General features: G+C 41.3%; 1 pseudogene; it reads right to left on the reverse strand.

Moving 5' to 3' along the window:
- Positions 1-259: 259 nt before the first annotated feature.
- Positions 260-20,438, reverse strand: LOC144269566 (coagulation factor XIII B chain-like; annotated as a pseudogene).
- Positions 20,439-22,720: the final 2,282 nt, after the last annotated feature.

The following is a 22,720-nucleotide window of genomic DNA, read 5'->3' on the forward strand; positions in this document are numbered from 1 at the left end:
GCTTCCTTTTCCAATTTTCATAAAAAAAGCTGTAGTTTGAACCTTTTTGCCCATCTGTTGTTACTATTTTATGATTAATATACATTGTGATACATTTTAATATACATTGTGACAAAAGAAGTAATTACATGTATCAGTTCAGACAATCTATGTTAAAATACTGACAAAGGACATAATGTGTGAACATTACAAATAACTGGTTAATGGCTTCTGCTCATCAGATCTGGGTTAAAATTATTTGCTTGATGCTTCTTTTTATTCATTCATAAGTACCTGTCAGAGAAAGAACAAATACGGGAAAATTAATTTAGTACATCAATTTTTTAAAACAAATATTACATACAAACCCCCTATGGGTTTCTCACAGGAACAGAATATTGATTTCAGCACAACTCCTTAAAATTCACACTGGAACAAACTCCAGCAAGAGTAATTGCAGTTACTCCTGAACTGCAGTGGTTCAACTACTGTACATATTAAAAACAAGTATTTCATGTTACATATAACTTAAAAGCAGCATAGAAAACCATGCATTGATTTCATACATATTACTGTATTTTATCAGGATCCAGTGTGTAGCTACTAGCATTGGAAAGTGATGGAATTTTTGAAGCAGGGATCTTTATCCTGTTTCATCCTATAACTCTTTATCAGCTTCTTCCAGGCAGCCTTCTTCATATATACATACATACATACATACACACACACACACACACACACACACATATATACATAAATGATTTGCTTCTGTCCCCAGTGCTACAAAGGGGGCATCATTTCTCAAAACACATTATCAGCAGTGGTGTAGGAATTATCACAATAATATAAGAGTAAGCCTATTATGGGAGAAAGATCAGCAATTACACATCTTCTATAGCAGAAGACAGGATAACTAGAATCATGTAAGACAAAATAGATTGTTCCATCAATAGATTTGATAGTATTGTTGTATTGGAGGTTGCTTAGCTCACAGTAAGTATGTCTTTAATCTATGGGTAGTCTCTTCACAGCAATGTAAGCCTAGGGTTACTGAGACTGAAATCAGCTGACCTGTGTCAAGGAACCCTCGGCTTGAGCGTCTACACTGCATTTTAACCCTAGATTAAGGATTTTCTGTCCTGTGCTTGAACCTAGGGCTCTGGCATTCAGACCACAGTGCACAGACCCAAGTCAAAATAACCCTATCCCAGAGTGCCTAGGACCTCCTCCCCACTGTCCCCCGCCCAGTGTCGACACTCTAGCCTTATGAATATGTTGCACTGTGAGAAAACTACTACCAACCCAGTTTCCTAACTGTGATGGTGCTATTGATGGGACTCAGGTGTCCATACAGAGCACATAAATACATACACTGCATAATTAACCCCTTTAGTCTTTAGGCTGTCTAAGTAGAATGACTGCAGTTTGAAAAGATGTTCTACCAAGCTACCATCTAATCTGAGAAATGGGCATTTTCCTGCCCATGTGACTCAGCCTAGAGCTGGAGAGCCCATGAACACCTATTCTGAGGATAAGTCGGAAACCAGTCTCCAGGGCCATTGAACTATTAAAATGAAACTTTGCAATTCTTAAATTTTGAAATGGGATGGTCAATGAAGGTGCGTGTTTTAGTCGGGCTTTATTTATTTTTGTCCATTTTTAAGTTTGACATAAAATACAGGATTCAAAAGGAAAAAGACACACATAACCCAGCCTGGCTGCCACTGGCTGCAGAGTGTTGAAGTGCATCCTCAGTGCTTGGGGTGCAGTGTGCTCCACAGGGATCCCTTATCCCTGCCTCCTGGGAGACAGGGATAAGGGATCCCCAGGCGGCTGTGGGGAATTTTTGGGCCTGGCTCCCACTCACCGCCCTGAGAGCAGGGAGAGGCCAGATTGTTGGAGGATCATCCTTTCCTGGCTATACTGAGCCGGGAACTCTGCTGCCCCTCCTCCCTGCAGGGCAGCTGCTGAGACCCCACTCCACTCTCAGGCCTCCCTTGCCCTCCCTGGGGCTGTGTGTGCAGGGGTGTCCAGGAAGTGTGCACCAAAATCTGGCTGTGCTCTTGTGACCATGAAGCAGCTGTCTTTGAAAAAAGCTTCTTCTGATCACTCTCCACTGCAAACCTTGCAGGCTATCTGGTGGTGTGCTTTCAGACTGATGTTCAGCAGGCAATGGGTTAATGCTGATCTGAGCTGCTGCCATTTTCAAAGGCAGGTGTGGATTCCATTTGCAATAGAGTGCAGCACCAGAGATTATAGGCATCTAGAGCCCTGAGGGGGATTCTCCAAGGAACTCTGGGATACATCCAGAGGACTTCCAGGACCTGAGACAAGCTGGGGCTATGTGCACACAGGAAAGCAATAGGGTTTGATCCCTGAGTCCTAGCACTACAGGGTCCTGACACCTTAAGTATGAGATCTTGGTTAACACAATTGCTGTGTGGATACAAGAGGGGTTAGGCTTGAGCCAGGGCTCAAGACCAGGTTTAGACTGCTGTGTAGACATACTCAGTGAAGTTGATATGAAAGATGACTATCATGCCTTCAGGCTAAGTGAAGAAGCACTTTCATGCATTTCTGGTTGAGTGGCTTCTCTGGGGACTGATAATAGGAGGGCTGCAGATTAAATGATGGAAGTGTGTGAGTATAAGTAAGAAGCAGCCAGAAAGCTGCAGGGAACCAGTGGACAGCAAGAGAAGAATTGATAGCATGGCCTGGTAGAAATCTAAAGGAGACCTCCTTGATCCGAACAGTGAATGTAAAGGTAGGCTTGGATTGTGAGCAAGGAAACAGCCTGCTGTTGTCTGATCCAACTGTTCAGAGAAACAGGATGCTGTGTACATTCTTTGTAAACAACAAAGATTGTGTCATGAAAACACCTGTCTCTACCTCCATTTTTCCTCCTCACACAGATCAAGGCAGAAGACCCTGACTATTGGCTAAACACTTAGGCCAAAAAGGGCAAAGTCAAAGATGGGCAAAAGAAATTAAAACAGGAGATGGAGATTTTGTAAAAAGGTATTGAAGAAGCAGTGGGAGCTTTCCTATGAAGGTATGAGAGATGATTCGTAGTCTGAGTTAAAATATTTTTTGGGGCAGCAGATATGAAGTCACTGGGCAGCTTGAGAAGCCCGGCTGTGACATTCCCAGTCTGAAATAGAAAGGCAGATAAATAAGGTGACCAGTAAATTGACTCTCATGGATCAGAAGGGTTCAAAGTAACTATGGGACTACAGGAAAGTTTTCCCCACCATGTAACGTGTTAGCAGCGATGAGCTCCAGCAAGGAATTAAAGAGCTACAAAAATCAGCATGAGAGGGAAATCAAAAGGAGCGTAGACCACAATGGAAGTCAGCTGCCTGAATGAGGAATTGGGCCAGCTAGAGAACTTGAGTAAGACAAGAAAACTTACAAAACTTTTCTGCTCTGTTGGTAACCTAAACAGGCCCAGATGTCAGAGGAAGATTGTCCCGGCTCAAGTAATAGAGCTCACAAGCAAAGTAACCAGTGTATCTCTTTAACCTACCATTTGTCTTCTTTATTTAGATTACAAGCTGTCTGGGTCAGGAACCATGATTTCCCACATGTTTTTATGGCACCCATCACAATGGTGCCATTGTATTTTTTAAACGGGAGAAATCCCCAGTAAAAATTAACATGTTTTAGTCAAGTGATTCACCAGTATTGTAGTTTAATTGGAGATCACTTACCTCTTCTCTTACACTTAGGATATGCCAATTTCCCCTCCACACACTGTACTCTAAATGCAGAAGATGTTGGATCCCTCACATATCCATTTTTACAGTCAAATTCAACAAAGTCTCCACTTTCTAAATTCAGTCTAAATTCGAAGTTCCATTTCAGCCCAATATTGTTTTTCTCCATATCTTCTGGGGATGTTATACATAACTCTGGAAATAGAAAAATATAATTTAAGCATGTACATGTTGATCTGTCATTGGAAATTTGGTTCAATAACTGTACTGAGACTGACCCTGTCTAAAAAGGCTTTACTTAGCTCATTAAAATTGCAAAATATTTTCTGATAAGTTTTGAAACGTAAAAAAGAGAGGGTAAGGTTGAGAGAACAAGAAGGAACTCTAGAAAGGGAGTTCTTCACACTAACCGGGGTCATACTGTGTGAAGGAAAAGAGTGGTGACTGGGACTAGATGAATAGAGAGAGAAGCTGCTGGCCAGATTTGGTTGCCCTCCAAAATTTATTAGGGTCCTAAGGCTTCTTCACAATCAGATGACTGCCACTGTTCTCTGTAATGACTTGGAGACTGACCCTTTCATCATCAAAACTGTGGTTAAACAAGGATGCGTTATTGCCCCAGCCCTGCTCTCCATCTATTTAGCAGTCACTCTGGTCCTTGTTAAAGACCACCTCCCCCACTGGAACTGACGTTCAATACAGAATGGATGGGTGGCTTTTTAATCTTAGACGTCTCTGCTCAAAGTCTAAAGTCCTCCAGGTGTCCATTATTGATCTTCAGTATGCTGATGACTGTACCATTCTTACACACACACTGAGAATTCACACCTTCAGTCCACACTACATTTTTTTGAACAAGCTTACTGAAGCCTAGGACTCTCACTTAATATCGAGAAGACTAAAGTGCTCCATCAGTTTGCTTTCTGGCCTTGCACATGATCCACCACAAATCACCATCGAGAGACAGACTTTGGAGATAGTTGAGGACTTCTCCTACCCCAGTAGCCAACACTCTCTAAATGCAAAAATGCCAGTGAGATCCAGCACAGGATCCAGTGTACAAGTGCCTCCTTTGGGAAACTGCTCTGGTGCATTTTCACGGACCATGACCTATGGAAGAACACCAAGATTCAGGTCTATAAGACTGTTGTCATCCCTACACTCCTCTATGGATGCAAAACCTGGGTTATTGACAGCACCTCAAGAGTTTTCAGAGGAACCACCAACGATGCCTGAGAAAGATCCTTCATATCAAGTGGGAAGATTGCCACTTTAATACCAACATCCTCACTGAAGCCAATTCACCAGCATTGAAGCAATGACCCTTATCCACCAACTCTGCTGGGCTGGACATTGTGTGTGGATGCCAGATTCTCACCTACCAAAACAAGCCCTCTATTCTCAGCACCACAGAATCTCAGTATGGTCAGAGATCTTGTGGTGGTCAGAGGAAGTGCTACAAAGAAACACTAGAAGTGTATCTCAAGAAAACGGATGTGGACATCGCAAGCTGGGAGGAGCAGGCCACCAATCAAGTACAATGGTGCCACATCCTCCATCAGGCAGTGGCCCGCTTTGAGGAGAAGTGCTTTGCCCTCAAACTGAAATGAGAGACAGAAGAAAACTGTCTCCCAGCAGGCAGCTGACCTGTCAGGAAATGTCAGTACCGACTGCGGGCAGATCTGTTGTTCCAGTCATCTCAGGACCCATATGTAAATCCATGGTAGAGATCATCCTCGAATCGAGGGATCACCGATGATGAATCATATTGTATAAAGGAACAGTCTGCTGGAAGCTGGGACCAGATGAGCACAGGGAGACCCACAGACTCTGGTTCTATTTTACAATCTGGCCCCTCTGTGTCACTCAGCTGATGCAAGACGTTTACTGAAGTATAGGCTGTGAAGCTGAAAGCAGGGGGACCAGCTGTGACCTGATTGCTTTTTGACGTGGCAAAACCTGATATCACTGTTATCCTGTGTGCCAGGCCACAATTCCAATGGCTCAGATTTGGAGAGGATGGGGCTAAGGGCTCATGGGCCAGGCCACTTAGGCTCCTGGTGGTGGTGTTGCTGGTGGTGTTGCTGGTGGGGTGCGTAGGAAGAGGAGAGTCAGGAGGGAGGCAAATCTATGTCCCACACACACATACCTTAAATACCGTTGCACAGCTCCTGCCCTTAGGAATGGATAAACACAGGAGCTGGGGATTAATTGGTGGAGCTGTGTGTGCCTGAGTCAGAAGCTGCCAGAAAGCCAGTGAACAGCAAGAGAAGTCCTGGAAGAGTGGCTGTGAGGAAAAGCTGTGAGAGTATTTTTTGGACAGAGTGCTGAATGTGAAGCAGGCTTAGAACTGTGAGCAAAGAAACTGCCTCATGATGTTTGTTCATTTTGCATTCAGAGAAATAGGACTTTGTTTACATTCTTTGTAAATTAAAAAAACTGCTTCATAGAAAACCTGACTCTAGCCCAATTTCTCTTCCAAACACAAAAAATGAGGTGGAAAACCCTGGGTACTGGCTAACCACTTACGCCAAAAAGGGTTACATCAAAGAAGGTCAAAAGAAATTAAAACAAGACCTGAAACAGGAGTGAGAGACTTCTCCAAAGAAATTAAAGGAACATTTGGTGGTGTCCCAGAAAGGTATGAGAAATGATTCACAATTTGAAAGAATATATTTGTTGGGCCAGCAACTACAAAGTCTCTAGGCAGATTGGGAATTTTGCCGCTGGGCTTCTCAGTCTAGAATGGCAAGACAGATAAAGGAGGTGACCAGGAAACTGATCCTCATGAATAGAAGGTTTCCCAGTAACTAGAGGAGATCAGGAAAGCTTTTCCCAATATGGTTCTTGTTAACAGTGATGAGCTCCAGCAAAGACTAAAGGAGGTAAAAAATCAGCTTCAGAGGGAAAGCAAATGAGTGCAGACCACAATGGAAGTCAGCTATCTGAATGAGGAATTGGGTCAGCCAGAGAACTTGGGTAAGACAAGAACACTTACAAAACTTTTCTGCTCTGTTGGTATCCCAAAGAAGCCCACATGTCAAAGGGAGATGGTTCCAGCTCAAGTAATATAGAGGTTACTTTGCTTGTTACCTCTGTCTCTTTAACTCACCATTTGTCTTCTCTATTTTTTTAAACCCTAGAATTTCTCAGTATAAGTTACAAAATTTTAGTCAGGTGATTCACCAATATTGTAGTTTAATTGGTGGTGACTTACCTCTTCTCTTACACTTAGAGATATGCCAAGTTCCCCTCCACACACTGTACTCTAAATGCAGAAGATGTTGGATCCCTCACATATCCATTTTTACAGTTAAATTCAACAAAGTCTCCACTTTCTAAATTCAGTCTTGTTTCCAAGCTCCATTTCAGCCCAATATTGTTTTTCTCCATATCTTCTAGGAATGTTATACATAACTCTGGAAATAGAAAAATATAATTTCAGTAGGTACATGTGGATCTATTGTTGGAAATTTAACTAACTATATTGAGAGGTACCCTGTCGCCAAATGCTTTACTAAGCTAAATAAAACAGATGTATTTACAGAAAGATTTGAAAAGTAAAGGAGAGATGGTACGTTTGAGAGAACAAGAAGGAATTATAGAGAAACAGGCTTTCACACAAATGCTGATGATCCTGTGGGAAGGAACAGAGAAGAGACCGGGGCTAGATGAATAGCGAGAGAGACAAGGTTAGATTCTATTTTACAATCTGGCCCATTTGTGTCACTCAGCTCATGCAAATGGGCCAGACTCTAGTCATAGCTGGCCAACAAAATACTCCCCATGCAGAATGATACTCTCTGAGGCTTGAAAAGGAATTGAGGGCAGTTCACTCTCACAGTGCTAGATAACTACAGTGTGGTGCACAAGACAGAGCTACATGAAATCTCCAATCAAAGGTGCAGGGGACGCAAGTGCACCTAGAATGGAGCACCCATTGGGACACTACTCAAAGAAGAATGAGAAGGAATTCCTGAGAAGGGGGCTTTCAAAACAACCATAGTCATACTGTATAAAGGAACAGTCCGTTGGAGTCTGGGACCAGATGAGCAAAGAGAGACCCACACACTGTGACTCGATTTTACAATCTGGCCCCTCTGTGTCACTCAGCTGATACAAGGGATTTTACTAGGTATAGGCTATAAAGCCAGGGTGGGGGGTACCTGGGCTGTGGCCAGATTGTTTTTTGACTAGTCCAGACCTGATCAGCACTTTGATCCTGTGCGCCAGGTCACAACGCCACTGGCACAGATTTGGAGGGGATGGGATTAGGAGTTTATGGGCCAGAGCACTTAAGCAGCTGGTTGTGGTTGTGTTGGTGGCCTGCGTGAGAAGGGAAGAAGACAGTCAGGAAGAAGGCAAATCTGTGTCCCCCTCACGCACTCCTTAATTTTTGTTGCTTTGCCCATGCCCATAGGGATGAACAAACACAGGAGCTGAGGATTAGTTGGTGGAGTTGTTTATGTCTGAGGTAGAAGTTGCCAGAAAGCTGCAGGAAAGCCAGTGGACAGCAAGAGAAGCCCTGGAAGAGAGTAGCCCCGCAGGAAAACTGTGAAAGCATTTTTTGGACAGAGTGCTGAATGTGAAGGCTGGCTTGGAATTGCGATCAAGTAAACTGCCTCCTGTTTGATCCTCCTGTCTTCAGAGGAACAGGACTTTGTGTGCACTCAAATAAAAAAAGCTGCATCATAGAAAACCGGACTCTATCCCCTATTCCTCTTCTTAACACAAAAAAGAAGTTGGAAGACCCTGACTATTGGCTAACCACTCAGGCTAAAAAAGGTTACATCAAAGAAAGTCAAAGGAATTAAAACAAGACCTGAAACAGGAGTTGAAGTCTTCACTAAGGAAATTGAAGCAACATTTGGTGGTTTCCCAGAAAGGTATGAGAGATGACTCACAGTCTGAGAGAAAATATTTGTTAGGTCAGCAGCTACAAAGTTTCTAGGCAGATTGGGAAACCCAGCTGCAACACTCCCAGTGTAACATGGCGAGACAGATAATTGAGAGGACCAGCAAACTGACCCTCATGGATAGAAGGTTTCCCAGTAACTCGAAGAGATCATTAAATCTTTCTCCAACATGGAGCTTGCTAACAGTGACGAGGTCCAGCAAGGACTTGACTTTAGGAGCTAAAAAAATCAGTTTCAGAGGGAAAGCAAATGAGTGCAGACTGCAGTGGAAGTCAGCTATCTGAATGAGGAATTGGACCAGCTAGAGAACTTGAGTAAGACAAGAAAACTTACAAAACTTTTCTGCTTTGTTGGTAACCTAAACAGGCTCAGATGTCAAAGGAAGATTGTCCCAGCTCAAGTAATAGTGCTCACAAGCAAAGTAACCAGTGAATCTCTTTAATCCACCATTTGTGTTTGATTTAGATTGCAAGCTGTCTGAGTCAGGAAGCATGATTTCCAACATGTTTCTATGGTACCCATCACAATTGTGCCATAGTATTTTTTAAAATTGAGAATTTCCTAGTAAAAATTAATACATCTTTTAGACAGGTAATTTACCAATACTGTCATTTACTGGAGATCACTTACCTCTTCTCTTACATTTAGGATATGCCAATTTCCCCTCCACACACTGTACTCTAAATGGAGAAGATCATGGATCCCTCACATGTTCTCTTTTACAGTCAAATTCAACAGAGTCTCCACTTATAGAATCCAATTTAATTTCCAACTTCCATTTCAGCTGAATATTGTTTTTCTCCATATCTTCTGAGGATGCTGTACCATACCAGCTAGTCACTCAAGCTCTCAAGGGTGGTTGAGGGGAGTTGGGTGGTTTTAGTTGTTAGACACAGTAGGCTGTTTGTTCAGTCTTTTAATATGTTTTCACCTGGTTGCATTATCTTAATGATGTGACTGAGCTGTGTATTTAATGGTGTATAACCTAAGACAGAAGTTTTTGTCCATAAATACCAATAACATTGGCTCTGATCATTTTAGTTTGCTTCAAGATTTTTAAATTTGTAATTGTTTCATATTGTTTTGATTTTGCTCTCTGCTTTATCTTGTTCTGCTAAAAGGTCAGTAAGGCTGAGATAGGGAAAACTGAGAGGCTCAGGTGAGAGTGAAAGTAAGACTCTTTCAGAGGGAGAATTCAGAGAAACAGTATCTTATATAGGGACCACAATCGACCATAACGAAAGCGGATATTAGTTCATCTATTTTCTCTGCATTGTTCTTATTCTAAACCTGTGCTATGGCTTGGTAATAATATGACCCTGATTATGCCACCCTTATTGCTGTGCCAATGAAATTCTGGTATATGAAAAGATAAACAAAATGAGCCAGTAGAGTGACACCACTTTTTTTCTGGAAGCTTGAAGATACGTGGTGAAATCCTGTTTCTATTGCAATCAGTGGAATTTTTCCACTGACTTCAAAGGAGTGGGCATTTTCACCAATTGTCTAGCTCATCTGCAAGTGGCAGTGAAACTGCGCACTTAAAAATCAGAAATAGAGAACAGTCAACCATTCATATTCACATTATGTCATGGGTCAAATCCTAATATTGGACTAGGTTCATCAAAGTCAGTGTTAACTATTCAGTATGAGCAGGGGTAACAAAATTTGCCTCTCACCCTTTACTCAGAACTTGCATGGAACATCACAGACTGGAAATTGATTTTGTCTCTGGTTTGTTTGCAAGAGATATTATATTTGTGCATTATAAGACGACAGAAAAACAAGGAAATACGCACTTCTGACTGAGAGTGACATTTTTGATTCCAACAATATCCTCACTACTAGGCTATTTTAGAAATAGGAAATTAAAATACCTTTGCATTCTGGCAGTTGGGACCACTTCCCTTCCTCACATGTTACAGTCAGAGATCCAATAAAGCTCAGACCTCGCCCACATTGATAATGCATCCTGTCACCAGGCAAATATCTTTGCTGCTTAGCACCTAGAATCCTACCATCATAAATCTCTGGTGGAGGTGCACATCTCATACCTGAAAAAGAGACACAGGAACATTTAGAGTCAGTGACACATTCCCATGAAGGACCTCAGGTTAATTAAATCACTTATGGTGTTCCATTAGTTGTGTGTAACTTTGATTCAGATTCTCTAGTGATCAACCAGTCCAGTTTATGAGAACATTTTAAATTACAGTGAGGCAAGAAGAGGGTTTGTCATAAATATAAAGGGAAGGGTAATCACCTTTAAAATCCCTCCTGGCCAGAGGAAAAATCCTTTCATCTGTAAAGGGTTAAGAAGCTAAAGGTAACCTCGCTGGCACCTGACCAAAATGACCAATGAGGAGACAAGATACTTTCAAAAGCTGGAAGGAGGGAGAAAAACAAAGGGTCTGTGTCTGTCCGTGTGATGCTTTTGCCGGGGACAGAACAGGAATGGAGTCTTAGAACTTAGTAAGTAATCTAGCTAGGTATGTGTTAGATTATGATTTCTTTAAATGGCTGAGAAAATAGCTGTGCTGAATAGAATGAATATTCCTGTCTGTGTGTCTTTTTTTGTAACTTAAGGTTTTGCCTAGAGGGATTCTCTATGTTTTGAATCTAATTAGCCTGTAAGGTATTTACCATCCTGATTTACAGAGGTGATTCTTTACTTCTATTAAAAGTCTTCTTGTAAGAAAACTGAATGCTTTTTCATTGTTCTAAGATCCAACAGTTTGGTTCTGTGGTCACCTATGCAAATTGGTGAGGATTTTTACCAAGCCTTCCCCAGGAAGTGGGGTGCAAGGGTTGGGAGGATTTTGGGGGATCCAAACAATGTTTCCAAACAATGTTTTCTCAGGAACCCAGATAAGTTTGGTGGTGGCAGTGGAAGTCCAAGGGCAAAGGGTAAAATAGTTTGTACCTTGGGGAAGTTTTAACCTAAGCTGGTAAAAGTAAGCTTAGGAGGTTTTCATGCAGGTCCCCACATCTGTACCCTACAGTTCAGAGTGGGGAAGGAACCTTGACAGGGTTATACACTAGTAAAAACGTTTGAGTTAGGATGCATAGAATGAAAGCCAAGCAATGATGGAGATTTATTAAAATAATCATGTTTCTGCAAAAAGTTTGATGAATCAGTGTTTTATAAGTGGGAAAATTTCTGACCAGCTCTATCATACTGTGCTCTTCCTCCCCAACTCACAGAAACTAGTCTGTGGGTTCTCTCTTGGAGTTTATGCTCTGTGCCTGAGGTGGATATGCCAACTAGTCTCTGCCAGACTTGTACCACCCCACCCCCTCCCAAAAAGCAAGAGCAAAGTCCTGTTTCTTTTTCATATCACAAGAATCATTTTATACGTACCTGAGCATACTGGTGGGGCTGTCCATTTTCCTAAGTGGCATGTAATTATTTTGGATCCCGTCATTCCATGAAAACTTCAACATTTGTATTCTACTGAAGAGCCTGCTGCATACACTGGCAATAGGTCAGAAATGATGTCTCCATTTTGACTAGAAGGTGGAGGGCCACACTTTCCTAACACATCTAAAACAAACACAGAACATTGAAACACAGAGTAATATATTAGGGTACTAATTACTTAAAGTGGAAGTTCTAGTAGCACTATTCCCTACCCTAACTATACCTGTAAAATCTGAGCCTTCAATAAAGTAAAAGATCAATCTTGCTATTTTTTTTAAATTAATGTTTAACTTGCCTCAATTTTCTTTTCTTCCAAGTCTCTCTTAGTTCCCGATTCCAAGTAGTTACCTCTCTTTCTGTACAGATAACATGGAAGGAAGGGTGGTAAGGCTAGAATATTGGAATTACTCTTCCTGAGAAGTTTTATTCTACCATGAGATCCATGCTTTAGCAAGGCTCAGTCATGTTCATGTATCTTGGGTAGACTATTTCTATGTGCTCTGCATTGGGCTGACTAAGAAGGTGGAGAGGTGCTTACATCTGTCTAGTGATGTTTCCAGTGCAAGATATGGTAGTGGTTATTGTGATATAAGCACTTCTCCACTGAGCTACTTAATATGCATTAAAGAGCAATTTAATATCATAGTCTGGGTGAGCCTAGGAGAAATTCCAGCATAATTAAAAGTTTGTCCCCCTCATTTGGGGTCCTTGTTATACATTGTGCCCTGCATTTGGGCATGGCATGTTGAGAGGCTTGCCCTGAGTTGACTTAAGTTCTTGCCACTCTAAGTTGTCACTAATTAAACTCTAGAGACCACATCCTTGACCCCGGTTAAGGTCTTTTCGCACCACTGGCATGACATGAAAAAAACCTTTAAACTATCCCTAACTGGGAATGGTGAAGATTCCCCCAAGTGTGATTGAGTGGTTTGTCATGGGCAGCCCCAGGATCAAAGGTATAGGGCTGTAATTCACAGCACTCCACCTAGTCCTCAGCTGGTGGAAGGTTCCCTATGGCACTTCTCTTGTCAGCACAATTTAGAACAGTCCTTGTGCTACTTACAGTTATGGCAGGAGCTGTTTCTCCCCCACTACCCACTTGTGGCCCCGAATGTGGAGAGAGAGAAAGGTGCCTGAATGCCCTTCTATCCTCTCAAACCCACTAAGAATTACACCAAGTTTCCCATTGCCTGGCAAGTTTCTAACTTATATAGAATTGTATTCTTTACTCTGAGTATTTATTTCCCTTAATAGACTGACGTGAAGGACCTTGTTGAGAACACTTAAAAAAACCACCCAAGGAAATTCTGCTTTCTGGTCCCATGTATCCACTGTCTTACCAACTCTTTCCAATAATGATAAATGAATAGAGAAGCACCTCTGCTAGGTTCATAAACCCACACCTGTATTTGCAAGGGAGCCAATTTAATCATAAATGCATGTAATTTGACTTCTCCTTTAAAGGCTAATAATTTTCCAATGTGTACTGACAAACAAGGCAACAGGGCAATTAATGCTGCTATATACCCTGATCTATTAAATCTTTGTTTTCTAACAACTAGATCAATGAAGCCCTCCTAAATAAAACAAGGTAATTCATTTCGTAAGTGTCATCTGTACATTCCACATTTGATAGTGATGTCATTTTTTCCCTGTATTTAACAAATATAAACCTATGAAGCACTGGTCTTTTGTTTCAAGTTTGCTCATTTTCCTCCCAGCTCAGAATATCCCAAGGAATAGTAATTTAATTAAGGAATACATACGTTTATTGCACTGGGGATACACAATATTGCCTGAATGACACCACACAGTAAAATCAGGAGATAAAAATGCCAGGGGTACATGTCCTGATTTGCACTTAAACACAACAAAATCATCATGTTGTACGTATTGTTTTCCATAGTATGTCTCAGTCAGCTCTATGCCACAGTTTTGCATTTCTTCCTGAGAGATAACACATGGCTCTAGAATGAGAAAAACAGAAGTCTAATGATGTACGTATAGTTATCGTGGTTGAGGTCTAGGTGGAGTGATTCAGGGGCAGAGAGAGAGGAAAAGTATCTGGATTGTCAGGAACAAACACTGAACAAGATATTACCTGGCTTTTCCAATAATCAAATTTGTTTTGATGTTAGTAATAGAAAAATGGTCTGGTGAAGAACCTGGGATTCCCAGATTAGATCTCAGCCAGTGGCCTGTACCAGATGCATCACAGGAGGGTGTAAGAACCCTGAGGCAGGCAGAGATGGCATAATTTGCTCCCCACCCCCTCATATTAGATCTCAGCTTGATCTCTAATAATTAGAGACTGTTTTAACCCTGAAACATGAATGAATATTGTTTCCACATTTTTATCATTATTAATCATGATAATTCTGGATATTCTTGTAGGCCATATAAACACTGAATTCCTTTTTGAGTCTTGCTAACTTCTGGCCTCAATCACTTCCTATGTCAATGAGTTCCACCACCTAATTAAGTGCTCTGTGAAAAAGTATTTACTTTTATCAATTGCGAATTTTCTGCCCTGAAATTTCATTGAATGTTCCTTTAAAAGGACTTCATTGAAATAGTAAAGAAAATACATTTTCCAATAATTTCCTAAAAGCAGCTCAGGAGATTTTGAACTTTCATCAAAAAATATTTAGATTTCTAACCGTAAAATCTCTGTATTACACAGTTCATAATATTGGCACAAAATAATGTAACAAAAATGATTTGAACTGTGAAACACATTTACCTGCTACCAGATATACTTAGATACACTGGAAAAAAAAAACTATAGGTTTTGTTGTAGAAAACATCATGTTACCCTCACAAATTGGTGTTTCTGTCCAGTTTCCATTGTTACAGAAAGATTTATTTTGCCCTTTCACTGAATAAAACTTTTGGCATTTGTATTCCACAGAAAAGCCTGAGGCATACTCTTTTTGGGAAAAAGTAGTTATATCTCCATTAGCAACATCAGGTGGACGTCCACATTTCTTTCCTGTGGCTAAGCAAAAAAACAAACCAAACCAAAAAAAAAAAAAAAAAGGATACTGAATGCCCAATCATTGCTTGCTCACCCTTAAGGCTACTTTGGATGAGATTTTCTTCATTATCTTCCCCTCATTTCATGTGAGATATAGACAGTGTCTGCAAATTATCATACTTACCAGAGATACACAGTGGAAAATCTATGTGTCCATCAACTCACTTCCTGGCTGAATGATCTGTGGGGTTATAGCCTTCTCTGCAGGAAAATTCCACTAATTGATCATTTAGAATAATTATTGTACGTCTGCAGCCACTGGGCAGAAGCAGTTTTGTCCTCCAGTTGCTGTTTTGTGATGGTACATGGTGCTAAATGAAAACAGGAAAAAATTAGAACAATGAATTATTCCCCAAAAAGCTTTAAGTTAATCATTTCCAAAACTCCAAATCAGATTACCCACAATTAAAGCTATTTATTTTAATCTTTCACCATAATAATAATCTCTTCTATGATCTGGCTGCAGAAAGTGATTATGCCAAATGTCAAGAATAATTTATTAACTAAATCTCATAATAAATTTCATGCATTAGATATGGGGCCTAAAACGGTTTCCATTGGGTGATTAGGCTCAGAGTCTAATTGCATTTCGATTGCAAATTAAACTTGTCAAACAATGGTGAAAGGGAGATGGTTGCTGATTGGATAGTTGTAACTGGAGTCACCAGAGAAGTCACTGAGGAGAATAGAAAACTAAATTCAAATTACCTCTCCAAAGTGACCACCTTTATTAAGCAATTACTTTCATTAGGAGACCATCCCTATGAACCCCAAAAGGTATTGAGTACAATTCTGTTTCATTTTTTATCAGAAGACCATTTGTGTTGACTGATTTTTATCAGTCTCTCAATGGATAACTTTTAATAGGTTTCATAGTACTAGTGAAAATGTGGCACATGAGTTAAAGTTGTGACTAAGAATATTACTTTTAGGGGCTCAGTGTGATATACACAAAACAAGGGGAAAAGGTTAAATTTCTTAGGAGATGGGGAAAAGGGATAGCTCAGTGGTTTGAGCATTGGCCTGCTAAACCCAGGGTTGTGAGTTCAATCCTCGAGGGGGCCATTTAGGGATCTGGGGCAAAAATTGGGGATTGGTCCTGCTTTGAGCAGGGGGTTGGACTAGATGACCTCCTGAGGTCCCTTCCAACCCTGATATTCTATGATTCTATGTATGCGGGGAGGCAAGCAGGGGTTTAAAGTTAGCCATGTTACATTAACCTCTTAGGCTTTCTAATATTTCTTAAATTGCCAAATGTTTAAAATTACTATTTATAAATTGTTCTCTTGGGAGCTGGAATGAGGAATGTCTGAGCATAGATTACAGGGAGCGAGGGAAGCCAAGCCACAAGAGGAGGGTTTGTGGAGGGATTTGAAGGAGGAAAGCTGTTCCAGGAATAAGGAAAGAAGGTGACACCACAGTTATTATAATGTCAACCTCTACACTGAGGGAGACTACATTGAACCCACTGGAGAAAACAATGCTATAAAATCCAGTGATGGAAATTTAATACATTACTTGTTTTCTCCCTTGTCAAATACCTGCATCAGAATGCACCCTGACTCCACAACATGGAACCACAGTGACGGCAACCAACTGCTTTTCTGCAAGGGTGGAATAATGAAGGATTCTTCTCACCTATGGACTCTGATTAACTATCGAGTTCTACATACATTAACAAACATTAACAAAAATTCACCAAGACCTAAGGTGTGAGGAATAAAATAGACTCAAATTTCCCTTTACCCAAACATTTTGGCGGTGGCATCCAGTTTCTCCCATAACACGTTATCCGTTCAGATCCTGCCAAGGTGTACCCAGGATAGCAGCCACACTGCACTGAGTCGCTCTCCACATATTGCGATTTCTCGCCACTAATAATTTCTCCAAAATCAACATCAGGCGGCTGTTCACATATTGGCACTACACAAACCAAACACACCGTGTTATTCATTATAGGTGCAAATTGGGAATCTAAGCATCTGAAAAAGCATTTCAGACTATTTTGTCAGCTTGCAGTGCAGAGATCAGGTAGATTTTAGATTGTATAAATATTTCCAAAAGACTGACTTGAGCTAAAATATGACTCCGTTATCTCTCCCTCTTTTTCTATTTTATATAAACAAACCATCACTGAAAGAAAAAAAAATCATTTTGCAGGCAGGTTGGGCTTCCACTTTTTGTTACTTAGAAACCCATTCCATGTTGGTGACATTAACACTGAAATGATAAACAGTGAAGACCTGTGTAATCTTGTCACATCCACACTGGTCAATGCATGCAAGTCTAAAATATGGCCTGGGGCTCTGGAAGAGGGGAAGGAGTCCTACAGAGAGAAGTGGGCAAAGGCTCGTGTTGAAATCTGATATCATTCAGATTTGGAGGGTCTGAATATTGTCCAAAATATCAGAACCCTCCCTGCCCAAATTTGAATAAAACTGCTGAGTCTGAATTGAAAACAATTCTGTCTAATCTAAACTAGTCTACCTAAGCATTTATAATGAGCCCATCATGGCAGATTCTGCTTCTGTCTTGTCAATTAAGATTGAACATGCCCTCTCAATTATTATATATATAAAATGTTACTAATAGCTACCATCTGGCTTACTTTAAAATATTTCTATATTCGATTTTAGATACATTAGGCCCATAAAACCTACATATGTACTTGGAGACTAGAGATCAATTCACCAGTGTTCCCAACTACCATTTTATTTAGTCTTTTAGAAAAAGAAATCCCCCAAATATACTGGATCCAACACCCACAAATTCTGGGAAATCTAAATCCAGTGAATGAAAAATTCTGAGGTCTGGAGAAATGTTAACTAATCAGACTATGGCAGAGATATTCAAAGGTGCCTAGAAGATGGAGTACTACTATTATTTTCAATGACTATTATGCATCTAAATTCTTAAGGGACTTTGACAATCTCAGTCCACAGATATAAATCTTTTTTTAGAAAATCATGTAAACTTCAGATGCGTGAATCACTCACCTAAGCCACTAAATGATGACACTGTTGTCACCTTTGTCCTCCCCTACTTGTATTTGTCACCCCCTATGTTGCCCCTCTTAATTAAAAGCCTGTCTAGCACCCTTACTTATGCGAGTAATCTCTGTTTGTAAAAGTCATCCTTTTGTGTGGGTCTGCTCACATGAGCAGGGCCTTTACCTTTAGCCTTCTGCTTTGACCCTTTGAATGTAAAGAAAACTGTTACAAATAAGAAATCAATGACAATAAAGCAGAGATTGCCATATATTGATTCAAGCATTCACAACTCTTGTAGCCGCTCATACTTTTTACTGAATTAATATATCAATATCAGGATTTATTGTTTGTCAGTGCTAATATTTTCCTATGAACACGAACATTGTAATGTTCATGTAAATAAAACTTAGTATTAATTTAGTGTAGCACTTTCTTACCAATGCCAGGGTTATGGCTGAGACAATTCTTTCATTCAAAGCATTTACTGGGGCTGAAGTTTCTCATGTTTTGTCAGTCCAAAAGTAAAATTTTGGGGGGAATTTTGACCAGCGTCTGATCAACCATTTTTCATTACTCAGGAAAAAAGAAGTTACTTCATTAACAAATTTAAGGTTTTGATAAATCAAAACCAGTTCAGATCTAAAACCTCAAGCTCTACAAACTCTTGAGTCTTACTGAGGAATTAATGTCTGCTAATGTACAAAACACTTAACTGAGACAACAAAACAATTGATAACAGCACAGTGTACTGGCACCTCATGTCATTTTCTGTGCAGATTTTAGTGTACGTGGAATCCAGTTATCTAGATATGCCTGCCTGAGGAAGTGCATATCTTCCAGAAGGTAATACATTGAACTGCTGAGTAGCTCAGTTACCATGGATTATTTGAGCAAAACCAGCCTGTCCTACATTAATAGTTATGGTTCAAATGACCCCTTAGTGTACCAAAGTCATCTCTCTATGTCCTAGTTCACTGAATGATGTGATGGGAAAGGACTCAGAAGGTCTAGTGTCAAAGATTAAAATGCCCCCTTCTCTGTAGAGCTCAATGCACTATTTATCCCCATATTATCTATATATTAGGCCCATACACCAGAATTTTTCTACAATCAGCACAATATTACTTTTGGAGTGATACGAAATAAAAAACAATTGCTAAACAAACATGAAACCTGTTGAATTCATAATTCATTTAATGTGGCAAAAATAACTATGGAGACAAACAGGAAACAGATGATATGTGAGTACCTTAGTAAATTTCACCAGCTGCCAGGATTACAGTGATAACACACAGAGAGCTACTAGGAATACTCATATACTTTCGCACTCTGAATTCCTCTGGAGTATTTTGAGGGACTCATAGAATCATAGAATATCAGGGTTGGAAGGGACCTCAGGAGGTCATCTAGTCCAACCCCCTGCTCAAAGCAGGACCAATCTCCAATTAAATCATCCCAGCCAACGCTTTGTCAAGCCTGACCTTAAAAACTTCTAAGGAAGGAGATTCTACCACCTCCCTAGGTAACGCATTCAGGTGTTTCACCACCCTCCTAGTGAAAAAAGTTTTTCCTAATATCCAACCTAAACCTCCCCCACTGCAACTTGAGACTCCTTGTCCTGTCATCTTCTACCACTGAGAATAGTCTAGAACCATGCTCTTTGGAAGCACCTATCAGGTAGTTGAAAGCAGCTTTCAAATCCCCCCTCATTCTTCTCTTCTGCAGACTAAACAATCCCAGTTCCCTCAGCCTCTCCTCATAAGTCATGAGTTCCAGACCTCTAATCATTTTTGTTGCCCTTCGCTGGACTCTCTCCAATTTTTCCACATCCTTCTTGTAGTGTGGGGCCCAAAACTGGACACAGTACTCCAGATGAGGCCTCACCAATATCGAACAGAGGGGAACGATCACGTCCCTCGATCTGCTGGCTATGCCCCTACTTATACATCCCAAAATGCCATTGGCCTTCTTGGCAACAAGGGCACACTGTTGACTCATATCCAGCTTCTCATCCACTGTCACCCCTAGGTCCTTTTCCGCAGAACTGCTGCCTAGCCATTCGGTCCCTAGTCTGTAGCGGTGCATTGGATTCTTCCGTCCTAAGTGCAGGAGCCTGCACTTATCCTTGTTGAACCTCATCAGATTTCTCTTGGCCCAATCCTCCAATTTGTCTAGGTCCCTCTGTATCCTATCCCTACCTGCCACCGAATCTACCACTCCTCCTAGTTTAGTATCATCTGCAGATTTGCTGAGAGTGCAATCCACACCATCCTCCAGATCATTTATGAAGATATTGAACAAAACCGGCCCCAGGACCGACCCTTGGGGCACTCCACTTTATACCGGCTGCCATTGATCACTACCTGTTGAACCCGACATTCTAGCCAACTTTCTACCCACCTTATAGTGCATTCATCCAGCCCATACTTCTTTAACTTGCTGACAAGAATACTGTGGGAGACCGTGTCAAAAGCTTTGCTAAAGTCAAGAAACAATACATCCACTGCTTTCCCTTCATCTACAGAACCAGTAATCTCATCATAGAAGGCGATTAGATAAGTCAGGCATGACCTTCCCTTGGTGAATCCATGCTGACTGTTCCTGATCACTTTCCTCTCGTGTAAGTGCTTCAGGATTGATTCCTTGAGGACCTGCTCCATGATTTTTCCGGGGACTGAAGTGAGGCTGACTGGCCTGTAGTTCCCAGGATCCTCCTTCTTCCCTTTTTTAAAGATGGGCACTACATTAGCCTTTTTCCAGTCATCCGGGACTTCCCCCGGACTCATTCAGCCTTGTTTCGTTAGGCAGTAGACACATGGGAATAGTCTCTAGAACACCACAAAAGTAAGGCTCCATAACTAACCCTCCATCTGCAATGGTTCTCATTGACTCTCCTCCATTTGTCACTAATCCCCTATTTACACTGTTCCATGAGTCACTGTTTTACCCTTGCAAAATGGAGCTGAGGATCCTTTAATTCGATTTGCATCTTACCTTGTCACTTAGCATAGAAAGCCAATAGTATCTGAATGATGATACCTCTCAGTAAAGTCATGTTGGTGCTTGATAAAGTACGCCCAGCACTTATAACTGCTGACATGCAGTTCTGCTCTTCTCTGGATCCTGTCCTCAGCAAATGAAGACTAACCTTCCTTTATAACCCCTCCCTGTTGCACTCCCGACCTCTTCTCTTGCAACATCTAATTCCAGAAATAACAGATGTGAACTCCACCAGGAATACAGTACAAGTGGTTTGTTTGTTTCTCAATGTTCCTCTTTCATTACATTGACGTTTCGCCTCACATCGTTTCCTGACTCTTTTACTCTATGACCAACCCATTCTTTTGCACATGCCACAATTTTTGATTATCTAGTTGCTGGGTCACCTGCTTTCTGAAGGTGGCAGGATCTTCAGGGTGAATGTGCATGGCCTCAGTCCTCTTCCTTCCTCAAAAGCAGCACCAGGAGGAGGCAGCTGGGCTGGCAGGTGCAGTGGGGAGTACACTGAGGTTATGTCTATGCTAGAGGTTTATTCAGTAAACCAGGAGCCTGGAACAAACATTTGAGCAGTGTTTATGTTACCCTTTATATTTGTGTCAACTACCTCATATTAACTGGCAGCCAATTAGGTTGTGGGGAAACACTTGAGTGAAGCCCAGGCCTGAGAGATAGCATTTGCCAGTGGAAGCTGGTATTGGGCAAGCCTGGCTGTTTATTGTCCTTGATCAGGACACACAGACACTTTGAATTTTGGAGTGAGGCAGAGCTTATTCTGGCAAATCTTGTTTTGGGGGAACTTCCCAGCAAAGGGTACAGACTATTACTGCTATTCACATTTACTTATTTTATATTATCAGACTGTAGCTCAACCGCCCACGTCCTTTTGTCCCTCTGAGGAGTATAACAGATGTGGATAATTGCTTTTGTTGAGACATCAAAAACACCATGAGGCAGGGACACTTACAAATACAAGATTATCCTTTAGTGAATCACACTACATTATACGGGATAGGCATCAACACTCACAGAAAAAAACTGAAAATAAGTTATGGGGAGCAGAAAATTCTGTACATTGCTACCAAAAAGTCATAAAGTGATGTTCTCCTCTGATTTTGCAACTGTGGGGGACAATTATATTCAGTATATGGGCATTCATACTACTAAATAAGGGTTTGGGGGGTGTTGTAGTAAATGTAGGTATTTACATATTAACTTAGTGTGACAAAGTTCCTCCTCTGCCTCAGTGGGTCCCTCACTTATTGGCAGATTTGCTTGCCTCAGAGATTCACGGCAGCCCTCAGTTTGGCCACTCTTGCTAGTGGCTCAGATCTGCCATCCACTCAGCTAACCTTATCACTGGCCAGCATGGGGGAAATGGAGAACAAGCCCCGCAGTCTCTGTGTCCCAGCTAGTGGGTCGGGGACAGGGCAGATCCCTTTCCAGTTTAGGCCTTGCCTTCTGGTGTTTCTCACAGACCAGATTCAACTCCTCCTGTGTCCAATCAGGAGATGGGGGTGGGGGAACCCAGGCCCACCCTCTACACCAGGTTCCAGCCCAGGGCCCTATGGATAACAGCTGTCCACAATGTTTCCTTTATCAGCTGCATGACAGCTACAAATCCCTGGGCTACTTCCCCATTGCCTTCCCCCCGGCACCTTCTG

The sequence above is a fragment of the Eretmochelys imbricata genome, chromosome 8 (assembly GCF_965152235.1).
Source record: "Eretmochelys imbricata isolate rEreImb1 chromosome 8, rEreImb1.hap1, whole genome shotgun sequence".
NCBI classification, from domain to species: domain Eukaryota; kingdom Metazoa; phylum Chordata; order Testudines; family Cheloniidae; genus Eretmochelys; species Eretmochelys imbricata.